This window comes from Nomascus leucogenys, chromosome 14, assembly GCF_006542625.1.
Source record: "Nomascus leucogenys isolate Asia chromosome 14, Asia_NLE_v1, whole genome shotgun sequence".
NCBI classification, from domain to species: Eukaryota; Metazoa; Chordata; class Mammalia; order Primates; family Hylobatidae; genus Nomascus; species Nomascus leucogenys.
This window is the reverse complement of record NC_044394.1, coordinates 63,640,636-63,659,932: the sequence shown is the minus strand read 5'-3', so window position 1 is coordinate 63,659,932 and position 19,297 is coordinate 63,640,636. Positions and strand designations below refer to the sequence as shown.

The following is a 19,297-nucleotide window of genomic DNA, read 5'->3' as shown; positions in this document are numbered from 1 at the left end:
TTGTCATTCTGGAATCCATAGAGTGTCACATTAATAATTGTTTGGTCTCAGACATCTCTCATAGAATTTTAAAAACTCCTATCATCCCACCAATTTTCTTCTAACGGGTACTGGAAGAAACTGGAATAGAAATATCTGTGCGTTGAAGACTCGTTGGAGTAACGGCACACATAATGTCCTAATTCTAAGAACTATCCTTTAAACCCCAATCCTGCATTTGTGTATCCATATATGTTGAGTGTCACCCCACACATTTACCCATAAAGGATCTGACCTCAGTTTAGTTGATTAGGTTTTCTCTCATACAAGTTTTTTAATGGGAGCAATGGAGTGCTGGTGCATTAATGGCTCTGGAGCTAAAAGTTCATGTGGAATAGCAAGGTAGTGCTTATTTTCCACAGTACTCTTAGTGATACATAAATGGAAGTTTGCAGAGGGAAGGAAAGCAATATATAGTGATAAAAACACATAAAAAACAGAGGTAAACTGTTTTCTGAAGTATTTTTTCCTCTTTCCAGTAAACATTGATAGTACTTCTTTTATTTTTTAATGAGTTGCCTTTCTATGTGCCAATATATTCCTCCTCTTCCTTTTGCTTATTTGAATGAGAATTTCTTGCAACAGAAAAAGTCTTTATTACCTAACCCAAACTCTCATATGCTAAAGGATAAGCCCATCATAGTCTACTTGGTGGTGTTGCTAATACCACCTTTTTGCTTCTGATGTTGGCATGAGACCCAGTCCTTTCAAGATCCCTGGGGAATGATTCCACCTGTATAACAAGGTCTATTATCTCTTTTCCACTCTAAAGAATTATGTACATTTCAATTTCTTATCATTTCCATTCTCTCATACTGAAATGGGAAAAAATGATCTCCCTTTTTACTTTGCTAATAAGCTCACAAAGTCCTCCTGCCTTGTACTCCCAATTTCCTGTAAAGATTTTTATAATCTGGACCTTTCATTTTAAAACCCCTTTTTGGGGGGAGTAGGGATAGAATCCCTTTCTTAAAACACTGAGGAATGAGTCACAGGAGCTATCTTGAGGGCCAACTTCAGTAGACTGCATCATGTGGTTTCAAAATATGTCTGCTTCAATCAAAACCTACTGACAATGAGTCAAATGTGTATTTTCTGATTCCCTTCCCTTAGGATAACTTACTTCTCACAAGGCCTCTTGATTGTTCATGCACATAAACTCTGATGGATCCATTTCAACAATTTTAAAAACGTAGACAAGTCTGAATCCACAGAATTGCAGACTTTCATCTCTCAAGCTTTGATTTCCGTTGAACCATTTTGATATTAACTCTTCACGGCATAAATTAACTATATGTGTCTTTGAGCAGCCAGAAGACCTGTCACAAGAACTAAAGCTGTCAATTACCTACTGCTCATCTTCAAGCCTGAATATTGGTTTAGTTATGTATTTCTAGACTTTGTATTCTGTCAACCTACTCTGTTCACTCCATGCTAAAACTCACAGATACCAACTGCTGCCTATAATCAAATGCTCTTCACTGGTCTCATGGTAGCTGTTTTCAGAGTCATACTGGAGGTCTAAGGTCTTCTGTTCTGTGTCAACTTCTAATTTGGTGAACATGCACCTTGTATTTACCTGGATCATTTTTAAAAATATAAAAATTATTTGAACACAAATTAAAAGTTTTTGATTCCTCAAGTTACAAAATAAATGCATAAATATATCAAAACATAATACATACATAATATGTGCCTTATTTTGAAGTTGTCTGAAGGTAAAATGAGAAAAATCTATCTACACTTGAAGAAACAGTTCATAAAGACTACAGATATTATATAATAAATGTCTTTAAAAGAAATCAAGATCTAAAAATACAGAGAGTTTCCTCCACAAATTTGCAAAACTCTGTGATAAGGTTTAGAATAGCTTATTTAAGATTCACCAAGGTTTCATCAGAGCTGTTATGAGATTTTTTAAAATTATTTTTATTTCCATAAATTCTAGATTTATGTGTTATATATCTAGGAACATAATTTATACTGTCTATAAGAAAATCTACTGAAACATTCCTAGCCTACTATTTCTGGAAATTAACTTCAGGATGTTAGAATGTCTGGATAATATTTCCTCTTCCTTTCCCCATTCCTGCCACAGAATTGCTTATTATCTGATGGGAACCAAAATAATTTGGTATTATTTACAAAAGGGCGGTGAGACTGATATTTAACTTCTTGCCCCTCCTCCAGTTAGATCAACGCAGCCAGAAACTCTTACTGTACAACTGGCGGTTTCTATATGGTAATGGGAACAGTCCACTCAATTTAGATTCAAATGTACTGGTCATTTATTGTGAGCTGAGTACTGGGTAAGCACTTTTACATAAAGTGTGGTTTGCAACCCTGAGAGAAACTAGGTAGGGCTCATGCTCCCTTTTCAGATGAGGTCACCCAGCTGGTGACTGTATTTGAAACCCAATGTCCTTGACAGTCTATGTAGCTCTGCTTTAGAGGGAACAGCCTGGATGGTAGGTAATAAACTGCATGAGGACCTCATTAGGAGGCTCTGTGCTTAACCTTAAAAGGTCACTTTAGATCTCCAGTACATTAGGCAGTTTCTTGGCTGGCCACCTCCTTCACATATATTTTCCATTTTCTTTAGGTATTTTACTGTCTTACTATCTCATCTTCTGGGAAGAGAGCAGGAATATCATTTCTAAAGTTGTGTTACTGCAGGAAGGAGTATGAAGATAATATGTAGAAATGAATGTCGATTTTTTTCCTGGAAAAAAATTTTTTTTATAGCATAAGGCTAATGTCCTCTCAGTGAGTGAGCATTTATAGATGGCTTGGAGGAAACAGGATAATTGAGCCAGCAGAGAGATTAGGTAGTACAGCATTTTCATTCTTCCTAGGAGAAAACCAAAGCTCATAGAAAGGTAATGAATTCCTTAAAGGACTGTAGCTAGATAATGATGGCACAAGGACACACACCCGGCGCTCCTGACTCCTTATCAATACTTTTTCTTCAGTTTATTACCCTAATACTGCTCTTTCTATAAGTGGATCCTATAAGTACACTGGCTTTTTTTTTATTTAGAACTGTACATCTATATATTCAGGCCATTATTTATCAAAGCCATTACAGAGACAAAAGACAGATTTGATAACAAATTACTGGACAGGCTATTTTCTCTAATCACATTTGGAGGAAAATTAAACAGTAGCTAAAAAAGGAGATTAGAAGAAGCCAAACAGCACTATCCAATTCTCTATATAGGACAAATTTGGATTTTATTTTTGGCATAAACATCAGCATTAATTGGTCAAAATTCTAAGTTCACTTTTTGTGCCAGCTACAACATAATAGCTGTGGGATTGCTGTCCAGGTGACACTGTCCTTTCCAATCTAGTTATTCTCTGGGCTTGAGCTTAAAGCTTTCATCCCTAGAGAATTGAAAGCTGATTGCACATTATATTACATAAGCGTTGGAGACACACTGAACCCTTTCTCCACCATCAAAAGGAACAGGCCACCAGAAGGCTTTGAGCAGCCTTGGCAAGTAGTTAAGCTTTATGTGAGACTGAGTATAATGAGTAATTCCACTCCTGTGCAAGAAGAGATTTGTACTTCTCTAAGCAAATTGGCTTGAAAGAAACCACGGTGGTGTCCTCTAATAGGGCACATGATTTCTTCTGCAGCAATTCTACATCTGTCACTGTGCTTTCTGAGTAGAAGTTTTTTCTAAATACTGGTAAAACAAATCCTTAGAAAACTACACTTGGTATTTGGGAAAGATGCTTGAAGAGCAATCTTTCCCTTTTCCAACCTTCAATGTAGGGTTATTCTAGGGCACATTTATTGGGGTACAAAATAGTTCATTTTTTTCTTAGAATATTGTGGAGCAAAGCCTACTATGCATTCGATGCTTCAGATTTGACAGGCAACAAGACATTTTCTCCGATCTCAGGGAACACTTTATAGAAAAAAGAAAATACAAATATAAGTCTTTCTTTTATCCAATTACACACTGTCAGTAGCTGACTGATCTGAGATTTGAGCTCAAGCTGAGTTTGATTCCAGAGCCTAAATGCTTAACTACTATGCCATCCTGCTTTTAAATGACATATGTTGGGACTTAACCTTGCTCTTTAAGTCTTTCTAGATCTTTTATGAACTATAAATAAACACTTATTTGAAAAGAAAAGCTAGCATTCTCTGGATGCTCTTGTTTTTTTTTTATTATTCATGAACATTTAAAAACACATATCCTATATTTGCCTAGAGGCAATGAAAACACAAAGGATACAATATTTTAAATTTTAGTTAAACTCTTTATATTATCTGCTTGTGCACACAGGAGTTGTGAAAGGGGCTACAGAGGCAGGTACAATCACGGGCAAGGCTTTATTCTAGGCTACTCTGGATATGAGCTTGCAGTGTGTCCACTCACATTTGCTGTTTTAGACATCCCACAATTAATAGCTTAGAACCACTAATCAACAGGTGATTAGGTCAAAACTGAAGTGTGATATGTTTGAAATTAATTTTCACTTACATGGAAAATTATATAACATCTGAAAGAAGCCATAAGGAAACACTTATCACTTCACCCTTTCAAAAGGCTTTAAGCTATTATTTAATTTCCACCAAATCACTTTGAGGCTCAGAATTTTCATCTCTGTTTCACAGATAAGAAGGAGAAGAAACTATCGGAGGTTCAACATCTGGCCCTAGGCCATGTAACAAATCAATAGCAGAGTAGAGATCAGAACTCTGCAAAACTTGGGTCCTTTTGATTTTTCTACTTTGAGGACAATGCATCTTGAAAATTGACCCAGTCTTTGAAAAGCCAGGCTCCTTAGTAAAGTCCTTGTGTTCTTTGTAAGTCAAAAATCTTCTGACTTTTAGTTCAGGCTATTTGGAAACTCCTTACTCTCCATAAAGCATTGAGGAAAAAAATGTATCAAAAAATAATGGTGGAAATTGAAGTGACACAAAGCCCCAAGCTTTTGGATTTAGTTCTCAACCCTGCCTGTCTAGCATCCTCAAAACGAATTTACCTCTTTATTTGGCAAAGTGTATGTCTTAGATTGCCCCAGTAGTATTGTGCCATACTTCTAATTGACTTTTGAGAATAATCTAGGCAGGTACAACTTCTTTTTTTCAATCCCTTCTTCCAGGGTACAAAAATCAGCAAATTAATTCATTTTGAGGAAGGAGTAATTTCTTCCATTTTTCTAACACAGCCATTCCGACACAGGGGTAAGCAAAAGTGACTAACAACTAACATAACTTTAATCATGAATATGCAAGTGGTGACCTAATTCCCTTTCTCCTCCTTGCAGAGACATTGATGCTCCTCTCAACCTCATTTGTACCAAATTGCAGATGATGTGTATACAACCCCATCGTTTGACACATATACACATTTTGAGTACCTGGGAAACAAAAGGTCACTAAGGCCAATTAGAGCAGGAAAAAAACTGCTCATAAACCACCAGGGGGTTCATAAGATAGGGGATAGGGTGGAGAGGCAGGGAAGGAAAGGCAGACTGAAGCAGAAAGGGAAATAATAGCTACAGAGTATCCACTGGTACCTAGTGATTACCCAAGGGGAGGGAAGGCTTTCTAGTTACTTCTCTTCTTGTGTCTGCTGCCTATTATGCTCCACTCCATCCTTAAATGACAATTCTACTTGATTCCTTGAATTGGACATATTAATATAAAATATTTCTTCAATTTTTCTTTGTGGCTATGTAACCAGGTTTGAAATCTTCCTATAGAATATTTGTATTCTTTTTCCTCCTTGGGAAAAAAGTCAAATATCATACTATTTATATACATTAGTTGTCTATTGTGCTGAGACCACTTACCCCCAAATTTACTTGCTTAAAATAGCACATGCTTATCATCTCATCATGTTAAGGGAGCACAGCTTATCTGGGTCCTTTGTTTTAGGATCTCTCACCAGGCTGCAAACAAGATTTTGGCTAGGGTTATCATCTCATCTGAAGGCTCAACTGTAGAGAGATCAGCTTCCAAGCTCACTCATTTTTGTTCCTTGAGAGCTGGTGGCCTGAGAACCTCAGTTCTTCACTGGTTGTTGCCATCCAAAATTTATTGCCACATGAGCCTCTTCAGCTTGCTTTATCAGAGAAAACATGTGAGAAGGGCCAGAGAGAGAGAAAGAGAGAGAGAGAGAGAGTATGTATACAGACAAGATAAAAGTTTAACATCTTTTGTAATCTTATCATGGAAGTGACATTTTATCACTTCTTTGGTACTTAAGGGAGTGGATTACAGAAAGCCTTACATAATATCAGGATGTGGGAGTCATTAGAGCCAGGTCAGAAACTGCCTACCACAGCATGTTTAGGTTTTAAATAGCAAGTATATTTTTTTCTTAAAATGTATTATAAGTCTGAAAATAACTGTGTTAGACGACTCAATTGTGTCAGAGAAGGTTTTGAATTCTATAGTTATTAGAATTAGTTATATTATCTCTTCCTACTTATGATAGTTAATTCCATGTGTCAACTTGACTGGGCTAAGGGATGCCCAGACAACTGGTTAAACATTATTTCTGGGTGTGTCTACGAGGGTGTTTCCAGATAAGATTAGATTTGAATCTGTAGACTGAGTAAAGAAAATCACTCTCACCAACGTGGGTAGACATCATTGAGATTCAATTGCTGACAGCCAGAAAAAAAAAAAAAGTGGAGGAAGGGCAAATTATCTGTCTCTTCTTGAGCTGGGACATTCATCCTCTCCTGCTTTTGGACATCAGTTCTGCTGGTTCTTGGGTCTTGGGACTTGGACTAGGACTCACACCATAGACTCCCATGGTTCTCAGGCTTTTGGGCCTGGGCTAGCACCAACAGGTTCCTTAAGTCTCCAGCTTGCAGATAGCAGATCATGGAACTTCTCAGCCTCTATAATTTTGTCAGAATTCTTTGCGATACATCTCTTTGTTTTTATCTTTATATATTCTATTTGTTCTGTTTCTCTGGAGAATTGTGATTATTATGCAAATTAGAGGAGACGAGCCAATAGTACATATATTCTTCCCCCAACTCCTTGTCAGTATCTTAGGGTGACATACATCAGAAATTGTTAAAGCCTCACTTCTGACATATTAATCCTTATGAGGAAGGATCAGTGAAGAGTTGTGCCAGCTTTTGATGATCAGAAGCGTAAGCATGTGTGAGGTGGAGGTAGGAGTTCTGTGAGAGGTAATCAGGGAGTACTGCAAGAAGGCCAAACCCTGACAGTAGTCATTGCCACTCTGCTTTGAATTCAACCTCCCACAATACGCCTCATACAAACAGACAAAGTAATCAATAGGGTCCCAGCATATTTGTTGTCATTTCACGTAAAGCTGGCCACGATTAACCTGAGGATAATGTTCATTTTGAATCTCTCACCTAATAATCAGGGTAAAAAAGAAAGGAATTGGTGATTTTATTATATATTTGCCCACTGCATCTAATAAATAGTCTCTGGATCCCTTTTCAAAGCATGTGATAATAATATTTAATTCAGTTTAACCACAAGGACAGACAAAGAAGGATTTAGAAAGGCTAGTTCTTAATTTCTCAGATAAGATTGGAAGCCATTTTGTAACAACAGAACACATATCTTCATACCAAATTTCAAAAATGAGGAAAGGCAGAGCAAAGAAACATAGTGAGCTTTCAGAAATAAGTTCTGCGTTATTGCCTAGACAAGTTCAACTAGAGGTCCTTAGGTCATTTTATTAATTAGCATGTGTTTGTATATGATGAGTGGACTATTCATACTTTAATTACTTAATGAAAAATAGATCAGCTTCTATTCTTCAAGAGTTTCTGGGAAACAAAAACATACATGCTGTTTCACCTATTAAATATATATTTATTGAGAGCTGACTTTATACTACTGATTTGTGCTAATTGTTGGATAAAATAATAAAATACATTAAGAAATTTCCTCCTTTCTGGAGCATATATAAATGTCAGGGAAATAGATAATAAACAAATAAATACTTAAAACAATTACAGATTGTGATAAAATACAAAAAAGAAAAACTGTGTGGTATGTTAGAGAATAAAAACTAATAGCTAGTTAGTCACAAATAACTCCCCTAAAGGGGTGAATTTAGGCTGAACTTGGAAAGAAAAGACATGTGAAAGCTATGGGAATGGTATTTTATGGAGATGGTTTAGCAAAGGTAAAGACTTTATAGACAACACTTGACTTGTTCTAGAAACAGAAAGTCAGTGTGACATTAGCACCAATAATTATAGGGAGAAGTAGAGGCTGGAGACAGTTTTCATGTGTCTTATAGTCATGGTAAGACTTTGAGTTTTATTCCAAGTACAATGAAAAGCCGTGAAAAGTTTTTAACTGAGGGAAAGGGCGTCTCATACACATTTTAAAAGTACCACTCTATTGTTTGTGTAGAGAATGGATTAAATGTAGGCAGAACTAGGGTGACTGCATAGCAGCTTATTGAAAATACCCAGAAAAGAGATTGTGGTGGCCATGGAAGGAGAAGGGACAAATCCAAAATATATTTGCAAGTAGGGACTTCCTGGTGGTTTGAATGATGTAAAAGGAAAAATCAGGAAATGTTTCCCAGGTGTCATGCTTCAGTCCCTGGGTTTATGATGGTATAATTCATTGAGGTGGAGGTATGTATATGGTGGAGACAGAGAGGAGGCAATTAGGAGTTCAGATATGTTAATAATTTGAAAACACATCACACACTGCATGAAACCATAAAAATACAATAATTGAAATGTCTTCAGTTGTAGGGATGATACATATTGGCTAACTAGAGAAGCTAAATTCGATACAGTTTCTGAAAGAGGTGGTACATAAGTTATAGTTGAAAGGAGAGGGATGCCTCATGAACAACAGGAGGAGCAGCAACATACATTCCTTGTATAGGACAATCTAATACTTGTATTTAAATTAGTTCAGTTCATTGGACAAGGAAGCAGTTGCTAAGGAAGTGAACTGCTCCATTCTGGGGGTGTGAATACCTTTGTTACAGTCAGTTCCTGGATGGAATTTTCTCTCTGAGATGATTCTAAGAACATTGCTTGGCACTGAACTACTGCTTGCCACAACTTGTACAAATTGTCTGAATGAATTAAATGGTGGAGTTTGTATTTTGGCAAAGTGGTAAACATGAATCCCACTGTGTTGGGTGCTCTGTGGAGAGCATCAAGGATAGGAGAGGCAGACAAGCCATGAAACTGGATGACAGGGACAATTGACTATGCTTTATGGTGTTCTACCTGATTCCTGGGGCTGTCAGTCAATGATCAGCAGAGGGAGCTGAGTCTTCCCAAGGCTAAAACCCTTTTCTGGCAATAAATTAGAGATTCAGGGGAGCACATTCACTCTTAGACTAGGAGATGGCTTTTTAGTGAATGAAGAACTCAAGATGGCTTAATGAAGTGCATGTCTCTCTCAGACAGTGAGGGCACTTAGGTATATGGATGGCTGTTACTGAGTTGCCAGATGTATTCAGCTCTAGAAATGAGTCCTTAAGGACTAGGTCTTTGTATTGTAGTCTCAATCTTCCTTCAGAAAACAAACAACAAACAAGCAAACATAGCATATCTATTTCTGTTTATAATAAAAATAGCAGCGTACTTAGCATTAAAAATAAAGATTCTCCTTTCCTTCTACCAAAGGGCCAGTAAAATACTAAATCACCACACAGCAATGGCCAAGAGAGAATACCCTCCAGCGCATTGGTTCCAGAGCTGGGAATGTATCCCAGACTCTTACTTCTCTCAAAAATTTTTCCTTCCCCTTCCTTTCTACATTACTGCCATATCCACTTCCTTTTCCTTCTTCAACTAGCAAATCATAAGCGGATACCACATGTATAATGTTAGAACTCACATACCAATATGCAAAGAAGAGATCATTTGTGTGTTTTCTGGCACTTCTGAAGTAAGGTTATTTTAACTCTTAATAGAATCTTAAGAAACATAATAAACAAAATGTCCTGGGGCCACCAAGATCCAGGGATAACATACCTTTATATCAAATTTTCTTCAGCTATGAGGCTTATTTCTTTAAAGTAGTATACCTTATAATGAAACTTGATGATTTATTTAAACAATATTATTTATTATTATTAAAAATCAAATAGTTTACCCTTGCATGCTTCCCTGCAAGGGAAAGAGTCATTCAGGATGAGGACAGCCTAGGCAGTGGTTCTCAAACACCAGCATGCATCCAAATTACCAAGAGAGCCTGTTAAAACATATTGCCCCGCCCAACTTCCAGAATTTTGGATTTAGTAGGTCTGGGGTGCAGTCAGAAAATTTGCATTTCTGACAAGCTCACAGGTGATTCTAATGCTGCTGGTCAGGAAACACACTGGAAGAACTCTTGTTCTACAGTTTTGCTTTCCCAAATGCATTACTCAGAATATCAGGCCCCACCCCAAACTTACTGAATCTGAATCTGCATTTTTAACAAGATCCCAAAATGATCCTTTTAAATAACAATTTTATTAAGATACAATTCACATGTCAAACAATCTACCCATTCAAAGTGTAAAATTCATTGGTTTTTAGTGTATTTATAGAAGTGTGCAACCATCACCACTATCTAATTTTAGAATACTTTCATTACTCCCAAAAGAAACTCTGTACCCATCAGCAGTCAGACACCATTCTCCTGTCTTCTTAGTCCTTAGAAACCACAAATCCACTTTCTGTTTCTATGGATTTGCCTGTTTTGGACATTTCACAGAAATGAAATCATACAATATGGGAGCTTTTGTGACTGGCTCTTTCACTTAGCCAAATGTTTAAAAGGTTTACCCATGTTGCAATGTGTATCAGTGCTTCATTTCTTTTTATGCCTAAAAAATACTGCATTGAATGAATAGATCACATTTGTTCATCTTTTTGTCAGTTGATGGACAGTGGATTGTTTTCACCTTTCAGTTGTTGTGAATGCTGCTGTGAACATTTGTACACTGGCTTTTGTGTGGACACGTATTTTTAATTCTCTTGTTTATAGCTAGGAACATGATCACTGGGTCCTATGATGCTTCTGTGTTTAACCTTTTGAGGATCTCTCAAACTATTTTCCAAAGGGGATGCACTAGTTAACAATCCCACTAGCAACCTATAAGGGTTCCAGCTTCTTCACATCCTTGCCAATAGTTATTATTACCAATCCTTTTTTAGTCATCCCCAGTGCATGTGAAGTGGTATGTCATTTTTGTTTTAATTTACATTTCCCTAATGACTAATGATACTGAGCATCTTTTCATGTATTTTCTGCCCATTTGTTTGCATTCTTTGGAGAAATGTCTGTTCAAATGCCAAGTCATCCTCATGCACATTAACATTTGAGGATTGCTGGCCTAGGTGAGGTTTCAGACTACACAGTCACATATATCTAGGACAGTGGCTGTCAACTGGGAGTGACTTTGCTTCTGAGGGGACATTTGGCAATGTCAGGAGAGACTTTTGGTTGTCTCAACTGCGGGAGTCCTACTGGCGTCTAGTGCGTAGAGGCCAAGGATGCTACTAAACTTTTTACAACACACAGGGCAGGCCTTCATAACAAATAATTATCCAGACCACTAATGACATTAAAAAACCCTCATCTAGAGGGGCCGACCATCCTGTTTTCCAGTAATGTAGATGTTGCTCTTTCATAGGACTTTCAGTGCTAAAAAGGAGGCCATCTCTGGCAAACTGGGATTGCTAGATTACCCAACCTCACAGGGCTGTGTGCATTCCAGCTGGGCCATTTCTAACACTCACGGTTGAAAGACAGAGAGAGTTCATAGTGTGGAATAAATGCCAAGGAGCTGGAAAAGCAGCTTCACAGGGATTCCCCCACACTTTTCCCTAGAGCTTTGGGGTAATTCCAGCCAGCCAGGGTCCCACAAGAAATCCAGGCTTCTTTGCAGCCTTCTGCCTCCGTGTCTCCATGCATTGTAAGCCATATCCTGCTGCTAGGGGTTACTGACTTTGCAAGAATGAGTGACTGCTGCCCAGCATCCGAGGTTTGCTGCTGCCTTTGACCCTCTCCTCTTTTTTAAAAAACGGGCATAACAATAGGAACAATACAGCAGGGGTGGCTGATTGGAGTCCAGGGACAAAGGCACAGAAACCATCATAGCCTCTCTAGTTGGAGAGTGGTGGAATCACAGTCTGTCAGAAACAGAAAGGACCCTGGAAAGCGTGACCACCCCCTCATTTTATGGAGCTTGCGTGGTTCAGCGCTGGAACAAAGAGCAGTGCGTTAGATTCATTACCACTTAGGGGTCATGTGAGAATAATGGCCTTTTAATTGCCAGGATGAAGAAGAGAGTGAAACGCTTCCCTTTTAAAATCCTAGACACCCCACTGGGAAAGGTCCAGTCACATTCAGAGAAGGAAGTGCTCCTGACCTAGCTCGGCTGGTGAAATGGTGACACGCGGTTATGTTATGGAGCAGAGCAGAGGTACTCAAACCTGAGAGAGCGTCAGAACCGCCTGCAGGGCTTGGTCAAATGCAGAGGCACCTCCAAGGTTTATGATTTGATAGCTGTAGGGTGAAAACTGAGAACTGCATTTCTAACAAGTTTCCACTGCTGGACTGGAGTGAGAGACTGTGGCTTTCATGATCCTTGCTACTCAAAATGTGGTGCATGGGCCAGCAGCATCGGCAACACCTGGGAGCTGTAAGGAATGCAGAATCTCAGGCCTTGTGCCAGGCTGGCTCAGAAGGAATCTGAATTTTGATAAGATTTCCAGTTGAATTGTGTGCAACTTACAGTTTGAGAAGTTCTGCTTAAGAATATACATATAAATCTATCTATTTATCGATCTATCTATATACATATATATATATATCTGTCTCTAATTTTTTTTTTTTTTTTTTTTTGAGACAGTTTCACTCTTGTTGCCTAGGCTGGAATGCAATGGCACAGTCATGGCTCATTGCCACTGCTGCCTCCCGGTTTCAACTGAGTCTCCTGCCTCAGCCTCCTAAGTAGTTGGGATTACAGGCACACACCACCATACCTGGCTAATTTTTGTATTTTTAGTAGAGACAGGTTTTCACAATGTTGGGCAGGCTAGTCTCAAACTCCTGACCTCAGGTGATCCGCCCCCCTCAGCCTCCTAAAGTGCTGGGATTACAGGTGTGAGCCATTGCACCCAGCCCTCCTTAAGAATATTTAATCAGGCTGGGCGTGGTGGCTCACACCTGTAATCCCAGCACTTTGGGAGGCCGAGGAGGGTGGATCACAAGCTCAGGAGATCGAGACCATCCTGGCTAACACGGTGAAACCCCATCTCTACTAAAAATACAAAAAATTAGCCAGGCCTGGTGGTGGGCGCCTGTAGTCCCAGCTACTTGAGAGGCTGGGGCAGGAGAATGGTGTGAACCCAGGAGGCGGAGCTTGCAGTGAGCCAAGATTGCGCCACTGCACTCCAGCCTGGGTGACAGAGCAAGACTCTGCCTCAAAAAAAAAAAAAAAAAAAAAAATTTAATCGAGGTACCCCTGCTGTTACCGATTGTTTAAACCAGAGTTTGACTACACATTAGAACCTCATGAGGAGATTTTGAAAATCTGCCCAGAACAAACCCCAGACCAATGAAATCAGAATCTCTAGGTGTGGGATCCAGTGTTTTTAAAGTCTCCAGGTAATTTCACTGTATGGCTAGATTGTGAACCCCTGCTTTAAACACAACCAGCCTACTCAGCACATTTAGCCAAGCAAAGTCAGCCAAAGTGAGAGATAGCCAACTGCTAGAGACACCAGCCCTGGCCTCAAGGACCTGCTTACCTGCTCCATCTATTGTCTTGTGACTGCCTCCAAATAATTTCCAACACTTGCTTTGAACTTTGAGTCACACCATTTGTCCTCCTTCTGCTTGATGATCCACTATGCCTTCCTGATCACATCTCCAAGTTCTACCCTTTCAGTTCACTGCAGGTAGAAAGTAGCATCATTTTTAATATCCGTGATCAGTGTTGTTCAATCTTGAGGTTACGCTAACTGCATCAGAAAAGCCTGTGGTGCTTGTTAAAAATGTAGATTCCTGGTTCTGCCCCAGACCAAACCAGAAGCTCTTTGGGAGTGGTCAGGAACCCGTGTTGTTTTGCAGACACAGGTGATTTTGATGTAGGTAAGAGGACAGGGAACTACTTATCCAGACTTTCCAGTCCAGCTGCGTCCCCTCCCCAAGCTTAGTTGAACTGGTATTAACCTTAGTATCTAGGAAGTGTTCTGCTCAAGTACATAAATCATGGAATGAGTATTAGTGATTATGCTCTCATTTCACTCGGATGAGGCTAGCAGTGGTCTGTGCTACCCAGGCAAAAGTCGAAGCCTGAGTGGAGACCTCATCTCCTTCACTGCTGCCTACCCTCTCCAGCATACTTGCTGGGTGCTGCCCCAGACGCCAGCTTCTTGCTGCATTTGTTGTTATCAATGAGAGCCAGGCTCATGTGGAAGTGTCATGTTATTTGTCTTATATTTTGTGGGGAAAGGAGAGCTTTAGGGAGTGCTGCCTTTTGCAGTTGAGTTTTCATCTGAGAGGGATAACCCAGAATCACGAATTTCCCAAGGAATAAGTTAGAGTACCTTTTTCAGGTTTATCTCCTCACACAGCAACTTGAGTGGAGCAGGGTAGCATTTGGGGCCCATTTCTGCAGTGTGGCCTGGGGCTGTGAGACAAATTCACTCAATTTTATTTTCCCTGCATCTAACAGAGGTTTGAAGAAGTGATGGGACACCAAACTGGACACTGAGGACACACCCCAATGCACACAAAACAAGAATATAATGCACGCTCTGCACTCTGAGCATTAAGCAGGCCGTGTGACTCCACTTCCTTAACACCGCTACTATTCAACAGTGAGGAAAACAAAAGGAATGCAATCTGGGATCTGTGACTTAATGCAGGTATTTTAACCCTGTAGCTTTTAATGCAAACATACTCCTTCCCCACCACCAACCATCTAATGCACCTTTCACTGGTCTCTCCTGGGCTTGGTCTGCCAAGACTCAGACTACTTCCCCACATTTTCATGTCCTGTCTCAGTGATCTGAGATGAGAAGGAAAATGCAAGTAGAATGTAGGCACTATGGTTAGTTACAGAATTTGGTTTCATTGAGGGCAGCAGGGATGAAAGAATGGTTATGGTTTTCTGACTTAAGCCTCAAGAAAATTCCAGTAGGTGGAGAGATTTCTACTTGGAAAACCTACAGAAACAAATGTGGGGCAGGACTGGAAGAAAGATACCTGCTCCATCTTGGTCTGCCTAGATTCAGACAGCTCTCCTTGCCAGCATGCAGGAGAGAACCCAGGAAAGTGGGTGAAGTATTAGCCCAACACCACTGTCCCTGTTTCTCACTCATCTCCCTTCTGGTCCCCATGTATTCTGGTGCTCACCAGAGGTAGACCTTCCCTTGTTTGATGACCTGACTGGACCTAGGCTTATGTTCCTTTGCTCTGCTTTGACATCCTCACCCCTTTTTGAATTTGGCGTCACCCGGAGCTCTGGATAGACCTTGCCCCTCCAGCCTCAGCCCTGTGGAACTCTCATACTGGCTGACTCCATTCCTGCAGGACCAGACTCAGCTGGTGTCCACTTGCATTAGGAATAATATTGATCAAGCAAGGGAGCTTGGACTTCATCCTTTGAACTCCAGCTAGATTACCTTTTGTGTTTCCTGTGAACATTTTCATCCTCTGAACATTTACAAATTCCAAATTCCAATTTTCTGTCTAGAATGTTCTCTTTTTCATTCTATCCACTATTAAGCCTGTCTTATTTTTCTTCTCCTTCTTTTTTTTTTTTTTGAGAGAGAGAGTCTCACTCTGTTTCCCAGGCTGGAGTGTAGCGGCATGATTATAACTCACTGCAGCCTTGACTTACCAGGCTCAGGTGATCCTCCTACCTCAGTCTCCCAAGAAGCTGGAACTACAGGAATGCACCACCCTGCAGGAATAATTTTTTTTTTTTTTGTATTTTTAGTAGAAATGGGTTTTGCCATGTTGGCCAGGCTGGTCTCGAAATCCTGGGCTCGAATGAGCCACCTGCCTGGGTCTCCCAAAGTGCTGGGATTACAGGTATGAGCTGCTGTGCCAGGCCTTAAACCTCTCTTATTCTTTTAAGAACCATCCCTCTAAAGAACACTGGCTTAATGAAAAATATGTGCTCTTTATTCTATTGCTTGGTTTCTTTAGCAATCATTCATTTTTCAACAAATATTTCATGATCACCTATTATGTGCCAAATCTTGTGCAAAATCCTGATGAATGAATTGTCATAGCTCTTGCATTTATGGAATTTAAAACGGACATGACTTTTTGGTTTCACAATTTTTTTTCCCGTTGTCTCTTGTAGATGTATTTCTAAATTTTTGTGTTTGTTTTCCCAATCATATTACAAGTTTTCTGGTTACAAGTTTCCTTTGTCCTGGCATCAATTTATGTTTTCTTCTTAGGACAAGAGTTTTTTTTTTTTTTTTTTTTTTTCCTCAAAGGCATACAGTGAGCTTATCTTTGGCAAATAATTTTCCAGTACAGAAGATTGAAACAAGCCACAAGAATACAAATTTCATCTCATAGCACTGAAACATTTTCACAGGAGAGACTTATTACCCTAGGCCTGGTGTTTATAAATATTTTTAAAAACAAGCAAAGCATCAAGAAACAACAGCATCTAATCAGCTTTCTCTGTCAGGCACAAGCACACCCAGCAGCACTAATCTTGGAGGGAGTCCTCGCCTGAGATCTGACCTGCTGCAACTAAAATTTTTGTCCTAATCCCATGAGTGAATTGTCCATGTGGAGCTCAGGAGTAGTTTGTTTCTGACTTGTCCCTGTTCCCCCCAAAATTTGGTCCACTAGGGACACATTCCTTTTTCCAACCAAAACAATGATTTGGAAGTGTTTCTAGATTTGAAAATACTGTCAAAGTGAGAAGCAAGTGTAAAGTTCTATGAGAACATCAGGCTGAGGGGAGTGAGCTGTGAACAGGGGATGGACTCCAGCCATTGGAACAATCTCCTGAAAGCTGGCTTCATTTCCCTCGCACCACATGCTGGCATCGGCTTCTGTGTAAGCTGCAGCTAAAGCATTTGCTCCAGTTGCTATTTGAAAACAACCTCGCTGACAAACAGGGACAGCCCAGGCTGTCTTTATCCAACTTTGCCATTTGTTTGCCATAGACAAATTAGGGTTGGCTAGAGTCCCATTTGAATAGTAATATAATATTCTGTTAAAGATTAAATTGGTCAAAAGAGAGCCTTTGTTATTGGGGAGTAGATGAAAGTGCAAAAAACCTTTGAGTGAGTATCAGAGCTGGCCTTTGATAAAATTGAGACAGAGAATAAGTTTCTCTTTGATGCCTTCCTGGCAATACCACAGCCTTCCAAAGTGGAAATAAACTCACAGATCTCTAAAGCTAAAATGGGAATCTAGTAGTGGGGAGGGGTAGTTGATCTTTAAATGTGAAAGTTTCCCAGATTTTGCCCTTGTGGTATCTTACTGATCAGCACTTCCAACTTCCTCCCCTTGGGGAGGATGCAGTACTTTTTTTAAGGCTCTAGGCCAATAATGGATAACTAATAACGAAGGTAAGGCTGAATAATTCAAACAACACATCACCAAAAACTAGAAGAAAAAGAAGGAATAACATAAATCTAGATAATTACAAATAACATTGTTAAAAGACCCTCTCCATGTAGTTGAAGCATTATATAGTGAAATGTACATAGATTTCGGAGTTAGGTCGGCTTTGGTTGGAATCCTGGTTCTGGGTATCTAGCCTTGAATGAGGAAGTTGACTGCTTGGAGCTACCATGTTCTCAGCCATTAAATGGTCATGATAACCATATGTACTGTACTGTAGTTGTGGTTTATCACAATCGTACTTTGAAAATACTTGTCGTTCCATCCTAGTATTATAAGCCATCTTTGGAGCTTTTGAAGAAATTTATTACCAGAGCGGGGGAAACCAGCCTTTGCTACTGATTAATTTGTATGAGAAGTTTGGGGCTGCTGTTAACAAAATAAAAACATGAAAATATGGCATCAGGACCTAATCAAGAAGCTTCCTCATCTCCATGTTGGAAGTCACCTATAATATCTTTCCAGTAGTACTGTAGGATTTCTATGAACCAGTGATTTCTATGTGCCTGATATTTTTTATATTTCCTCATGGGAGATTTTATTGCAGTTATTTTTGCTTTCTGTTCCACAATTGCATATTGAGTGTGTGAGGAAAGATAACATCTTATAGTTCACAGGAGGAGCAACATACAGGCCTATGGTGAAAAAAATTTGCATCACCGAAAAGCCTGACCTTTAAGCCAAGAGCAATTACTGAATAGGACTTTTGAGTTGCCTCCTCAGGGAAGGAGGTATGTTCGGCCTATGGGTGAGAGAGGGAACTAAATATTTGGTGGCTAAATAGTGCATTGTAGATTGCATTTCTGCTAGCCATATATTCCATTTTTCTACCCTGTCCTTCCCTGCAGGAGGATTATATTTTTCCACCCTACTGAACTTAGAAGTGACTATCTAACTTATTTGGTCAATGAAATGTGGGCAGGAGTAATACGTGTCATGTCTGACAAGTTTTAAGAACGAATAGTTTTCTGGGTCTCTTTTTCCTTTGCAATTTTGTATTCAAAAGGTGCCCTTTTAGTCTAGATTTCAGGACAAAGGCAATGCACAGCAGAGCCACAGCTGATCTGCATTAGATCTACAGCATGAGCAAAAATCAACCTTTGCTGTTGTATGTCACTAACTTTGGGGTCTTTTCCTGCCTCAGTGTTACCTGTATTAGGCTCACTGATAGAGTAGAAGCAATTCTTAAGAATATCAAATAAGACAATAACATTACCAGTCTCTAAAACAGTGTCTGACACTGTGGGTTCAAGAAATTACGTTAGGATAAAGTGGTGAGTATAACTCTTAACTGACCATGAGGGAGTGTATACCTGGTCATCTGAACTCCTCAAAGTCCAGCTTTAAAGAGGCTCAGTCCACTCTCCTCACTGCATAGGACTCTCCTCATAATTCTAGTTTCCTGTATGGGGACAAGTTGGTCATTAGTACTGGTAACAACCTCATTCTTCCAGCAATGCTTGGCTTCCTTTCCACCAGGAGCACAAACATGGAACTCTTTACAAGAATGATAAAAAATATAGTAATAAAATACAACAATTTTAACTTACTATTTTAATATGCAAAGACCTGAATAAAATAGTGTACACAATATAATGAAGTCTTCACGTAGTAATTTCTTTATACCTTTTTCTGCCTGGAACACACCAG

At 39.4% G+C, this 19,297-nt stretch overlaps 1 protein-coding gene across 2 annotated transcripts in view; it reads right to left on the bottom strand.

The window, feature by feature from the left end:
- The window catches only part of CTNNA2 (catenin alpha 2), a 1,208,900-nt gene extending 1,189,839 nt beyond the window's left edge, over positions 1–19,061 (bottom strand). Inside the window, exons 1-2 of one of the 2 annotated variants that reach the window (XM_030827614.1) lie at positions 18,961–19,061; positions 5,857–6,128 (exon numbers count right to left, since the gene is read on the bottom strand). The gene's annotated coding sequence lies outside the window, so the exon portion shown is untranslated. Of the gene's footprint in view, positions 1–5,856; positions 6,265–18,960 lie in introns of those variants that run through there. The other variant, XM_030827615.1, reaches the window with a different exon arrangement.
- Positions 19,062–19,297: the final 236 nt, after the last annotated feature.